Here is a 6,359-nt window from a genome sequence, read left to right on the forward strand (position 1 = left end):
CGGAAGGAAAGATTTTCACCTCTGCCAGTGACATTCTGCTATTGTCACTGCCGGCCATAACATCATCCTCTCAATGTGAAATCTAAGTTGACAGTGATACAAGAAAGGAGTAGAGAGGCCAGCAATCTCTGCCCACCCCTGCACAAGGCCTCTGTGCAAAGCAGAGCCAGTACCTCATCACCAGGTTACTGAGCAAGTAGATCTTCCTTTTCTAGAGCCATGGAATAATCTTTCCTTGAAGTTATCCATCCGTCTGGGCAACTCCGTGGAAGATTTAATTTTGGTCTCTGTTGTAGCCCCTTCCATTTCTGAAATAAAGAAACACACGTAGAAGCCAACACCTTTGCAAAACAATACAGGCATCCATAAGCTGAAGTGACCAAAGCCTGAAGAGATTCTAGTGCCAAAGTCCAGGTGCTTTCAGACTCATCAGAGGTGCACCAAGCACCATAGAGTCCTGCTGCCTGTGGCATTTCCAGCTGACATTCACTCCCCCTGTCCCAGGAAAAGGCAAGCACAGGGCTGGACAGCGAGGTGTGGCCAAGGTTACTGCAAAGACCCGGTAAAAATGTCATCCAGCAACATATGCTTCAAAAAAGATTCATTCCCAAGCAGCCAGGCTCCATAATAAAAGTGTCAGAGCAGACGACTTGCCTCCTCCAACCTCATTGCCTCCAGATTTATCCTGTCTCAGGTCTCTCTCCCTCCGTAAGCCAGCACGTGCCTTTCCTTTCAATAGGCTGGCACTGAAACTCAGCCAGCTGAGATTGTAGGGGGAAAAGAAAAACAAGCCAGGTGAAGGGACTAAGGGGCAGAAAATGTTCAGGAGCCAGGTTTTCCTCTAATTTTGGCCGCTTTCAGTTCTGAAAGGGAGGAGGGGGAAGTGAGAAGTACCTTAAGATGAGAATGCTCCAAAACCAGAAGCCACTTGATTTTGTGACCCAAACCAATGCTGTAGCTGCCAGGCTGTATCACCTCCTTCTCAGGAAGCTCAAATCACATTCCTGATAAAACCCATCCCAGAAGACATGAACATCTCTTAGCCTGTCACCCTCACAGCTTCTTCTCAGAGGGCTGTGCATGTGGTGGGTACCCAGAAAGCAAGGAGAGAAGATGAAGCTCTCTGTGAGTCATAGTCTTGGAGAATGTGCTGAGCACTGGCTTATCTTCTCAGAGATGTGATGTTAATGCAGCATTGCAGAAAGCCCCAAAGACAGAAATGGGGGACACGGAGGGGAGGAGAGAGGTTAATGTTAATGGTTCTTTGCAAAGAGCTAAAAATACCCAGAATAGCCAGAGTTTCTGTTGTGTCTGGGTTGCTTTTTTTTCTTTTCTTCCCCCATCCCCCTCAAAGGAATGTGCCACATAAATTAGAATTATTTCCTTCCAACCTGCAAGATAGGACAAGGCAAAGCATCCTTCAGCTGTGAGTGAAAGAGACAGATCCTGCCTTTGTGAAGAGTACACCAACCCCAGGGAAGCGAGGTGGAGGATGGCAGATACCAACTGCAGGGACCCTGCTGGCTAATTCCTGGTAACGGGAGAGACAGGTCTGTCTCAGGCTCCCAGCTGGGGTGCAGGGTGTGTTCCTCCAATACAAAAGAGACATCAATAGCAGAAGCGAATCCTGGCCATTTCAACTGTCCTGAAGGGATGCAGGCTAAGAGAAGATGCCTCCAAGAGTGGGCTGTGGAACAGCCTTCCATGGAGCAGAGAAAAACTCCACTACCACTAAGGCAGTCCTGTTACATTTGCAAAACTTGTTGCAGGAGGCAAGCCCATGATACCTCCTGGACCTGTGGACCTTATCACTCAAGGGCATCTTTTTCTGGCCCTCACTAGATAGCCGTTCAGTTACGTGGCTTGCAACCTAGCACCCATTTCCTCCATTCAGCTGATGGCATGGAGAGAACCAGTTCGCTTCTAGCAGTGAGTGCTCGTCCATAGGCAGGAGAAAAACCAGTGCTACCCCCACAATGCTATAAAAGCGCTGCTTCTATGTGTCACAGCTGTTTCTCACATCTGGATGCAGACAGCACTTAAAGTGTTGCAGATGGCACCAGCTCCTCAGTTAGCATCTCCTAATCCTGTGAATGCCAGACAGGGGAAAGGTCTGGCAGTTGAGGTGAAGGGGCACTTCATCTCCATCAGGTTCTCCTCCACTAATGAAAATGTTTCTCCAGCGTGTCCTCAGGAAGGTTTCCTTCAGCTCCAGCCCCCATGTGATTGAAGGCTAATCTCTGTTCCTGTTGGCTGAATGGCAGCCCATGAGGAAGGTGATGTATTGTGTTTCACTTCAACTCGACATTTAATGGTGCTGGAAAAAGAAGAAAAAGCACCAGATGTTTCTAGATTTTAAGTGATCTCTTCCTGTAACACAGAGAGAGGGCAAGGCAGGAACAGGGGCCTCACGGACTGGGATCACAGTGCACCCCTATAAATTCAACCCCTCTTCAAAGGGCTATTTCATGTGCCAGTGTGACTCCCTCCCAGCAGCAGTCCAGATGATCACACGTGGCCACAAGAGGCCACATGTCCTGTAGCCACCCTGTGGGACACGACAGGCCTCCAATGAACTCCCCATCATCAGTCTGGTTAGTGGAGCAGCTGGGAAAAAGGCCAAGGTCTGAAGTGCAGACTATTTGGGGTCAGGGAGCAGAGCACATGGTGGGGGCTTGGTACTCACAGGCAGTGGCCTTGGCTCCTCTGGCTGGCTTTGAACCAGTCTCTGAAGCCTCGAGATGTGATTTTTCCAATCTGTGGTGTTGGCTTTCTTTTAAAATGCTTAGAGACCTACCCATAAAAAACTGAGAGAAAAAATCAGGATTACAATCCCCTTGCTGGTGTGCTGCTTACACTCAAGGAGATGCCTGGCTCCAAGACACACCAATATTTCCCCTCTGCTCCAGAGCCACAGTTTCAGATCATCCCCACCAACTCTTGCTCTCCTGCTGTTTCTGCCCTTGCTGGAACAAACCAATTACCCATCATAGCACCTTCCACCTGCAAATCTTTGCAGCTTTTCTCCACCTCTTTTGCCCCTACAAAACTACTAACGTTTGTTGAGGACACCCAAACACAACACAACCTCTCCTGTTTGCTTTCCTTTCTCCTTCTGCCCCTTTTCCTGTCTTTTCCCAGCCTTACCTGCCACTGGCACTGGATGTGGGATGCTTACCACAGACCACACAAAATGTATCCTCCAACAGCTAAATCTGGAGGCGAAGGAGAAACTAAGAAATCAGGAAGAAAAAGCTTCTAACTACTGTCAATTAGCTCTACTCAATGCTTAGCCACTGGACACCACACCCCAGACACAAATCGCTCTGGTAGGTTAGCACACTGGGTGGCACGACATACCTGCACACACAGTACACAGGTGAGTATTCAAGATGCTTGCTGAAGGTATTCCAACATATTTGGTCACAAATGGCTGCAGCCTTTTTGGGACCCTCCTGTAGCCCAGTCAAATTGGGGACGGTACTCTTCCCTGCTCCCATGACCTGTGGTCCAAGCAGAGATAAAAGCAGTTCGTGAGAGCTGAAGCCCAGCACATGAAATTGCTGAGGGATGCCCATCCTCATTCCCAGACCCACCTGACTGGGTTATCTGGCTGTTTTTCTTCCCAGGAGGGATATCAGCTACAGACAGCATTATGGGCTGCCTGTTGGTGCAGTTGCAGAGAGAACAACCCTTGCTGACAGATGCATTCCCCTCCACAGAAGGACATGCCTTGCTCCCAGCCAGAGGGAAAGTGGAGGCACCCAGCACGCTACCACAGCGGAGGAGGCACTCAGCCAGCCACTAATGCTTCCTACTGTCTTGGAGCAAAGGGATGAATTAGCTTTTATTAGCTCTTACAAAGACCACATCACTCCTGCCCTTCCCTCCTTGCACAAGACTAGTGCACAGACTCAGCTGTGCTGCAAGTGAAGCAGAACCAGCTCTGTGCCAGCAGCCCCAAACTCCTGTTGGGTCCTGTATAAATCTTATAAATTTTAAATCTTAGACAAGGTGGGAGTTAGAATAGAACAATTCTCCTAATGGTGCTGCGGGGCCCTCGCTGCTCCAGAGTACTTTAAAACAGATGAATGCTTGTTTTTTTTTTTTTATCCGGATCTCTCAGGTGGCACCATACATGGCCCGAAGAAGGGCATGGTCTCCATGCAAAGCCAGAGCCACTGCACAGTCCCTACTGCAGACACCCAAACTTGGAGCTGTTATTTGGGGTTGGTCTGCAGTTTCCCACTAGAGCACTCCTGCCACACAATGGTATTCCTCACCCCCAGCACCCAGCCATCAGCACAGCTGAGGGATGGTGCTGCTCCAGAGAAGTCTCTCTGAAGTCGCTCCGGGGCTTGTTAGCAGGGTGATAAAGGGGATGAATGGCCTCAGAGAAATGCTCTATTTCCTGCTGTGGCATTCATTATCCTTTAGCTGGGCAATTCTTCACACCAGCCAGGAGCTCTGGGCTTGCTCGTTTATTGTCCTCAGGGGCTGTTTTCCACAAGAGGCCAAGCTCTCTACTTGCACTCATCGCCCCAGGCAGCTCAAGCATGCATGAAGAGCCCTCAGCATGGCAGCCCATGCAAGACGGCTGGGGGCAGAGCAGCTCTTCTCCTGGGTAGTCTCTGAGCTCATCGCCTTCCTCCCACACAACCAACTTGCTTTCCCAAAACCACAATTTGGTGATCTGAGCCACAGCTGCCCCTCCAGATCTGCAGGAAACAGAGCTGGGCACGTTTTCAGCCTAATTTCCCAAGAAGTACAGAGCATATGGAATCCTACAGCATCAGTCTGTCCTCTGCCCACTCCCTGCAACTTCTGACACTGCAAACAGATTTCAACCTGATCTGACAGAGAGACAGAGGTCTCGGAGACAGTCAGAGTCTATAAATTTCATGGGAACAGACTGTCAAACAGAGGAGAGACATTATTAGCACCTTCCAAACTGTAGTGTATCATCCCTTATTAGACATTAGACAATCTGTGTGGGAGAAGGAAAGATGCTATAAATATGCCAGTAACGGGAGATGCTCCATTCAGCACAAGCAGCTTACTAGACACCAGAGAATCCAAACTCAAGTGCTATATCCACAGGAGATGAGACTTCATGGATCCCACTGCACACAGTACTGATGAGAGAAGGTTTCAAGCCTGCTTGGCTGATAGGAGAGCCAGCCAGCTAACATGGCATATTAGCCTTTGAAAAGCCTCTGGAACCAGGCTGTGTGCTTTTTCCTTGCTGTTCTTCCAGTGTACAAGACAAGGTCCTACTGCATTTCCAGCTTGAATTGCCACCCCAGATGCTCCATGAAATAGAAGAGACATGCCCAGGTCCAAGAGGGAGCACTTATGGGCAGAGCAGTTCCATTCCTGCAACCCTCGAATCGCCTCTCTGCCACACAGAGAGAGATTTCACCTTCCAGAAAGATGTTTCATCCACTTCCAGCAAGTGCCAGGAAGGCAGCCCAGAGTCCAAGCAGCCACCCAGGGAACTCACAATAGTATCACTTACACATCAAGCTACTCATTAGCAGGTTGACTGATTAGTGGCATTTGTTACTGAGTGAGAGGGAGCCTGTTCCTCTACACATAGGTCCTTTCTGCAGACCAGACCCACTCACCAAACCCCAGTATAAATCTGCAAGCCTGTGCCAGCACAGAGCTGGCAGGCAGCAGCATGGGTGCAAAGCTCAGCCTTCCCCTGGCAGGACAGAGCAAGCCCTAGCGACCCTTCCTCTTCTTCCTTTAAAGTTCCCCTTTAAGCCCTTTAAAGTTTAAAGGGTTCTCCTTTAAAGTCAGTTAAGCAGTTTGCACATTACACAGTGTGATATAGCCTTGGGAGAGCACCACCAAGAAGCTATTTAGTAGACCTGCTGGCTGGCTTTCCTTGCTCACCTCCTTTCAGTGACCCAATTAGAAGACCTTCATCAGGCTGTTCCAGGGTGGAACCTGGAGTTGGTTTTGCTGGGACCTTGAATCACTCATCACCACTCTCTGGTACAGGAACAATTCGGAAGAAGCACCACAGTACATGGCAAGGCAGCAAAGGTGACTGGAGCTTGCTACGGCTGAGCCCAATATTTCAGTGCTGTCTGACCCCATTGCAAGGAAGCCGAACCTTATACGCAACCTGGGGAGGGAGAGTGGGGTAATCCCTGTGCTCGTTTAGGATCCGTACTGCCCCAGTTGTTATCTGTTCAAGGTGTCATTTCCAGCCTCAGGCATTCCAGAGCCCTGGAAGTAATTGAGAAGTGGAAAATAGCCTTTTTCCCTCTGGCTCTTATATGACACTGGCCCAGCTGGCCAGATGCATTTGGGGGCTTCTCTGAATCACCTGGTAAAGGTCAAGTCCC

The sequence above is a fragment of the Nestor notabilis genome, unplaced genomic scaffold (assembly GCF_000696875.1).
Source record: "Nestor notabilis isolate BGI_N333 unplaced genomic scaffold, ASM69687v1 scaffold3869, whole genome shotgun sequence".
Classification (NCBI taxonomy): Eukaryota; Metazoa; Chordata; class Aves; order Psittaciformes; family Psittacidae; genus Nestor; species Nestor notabilis.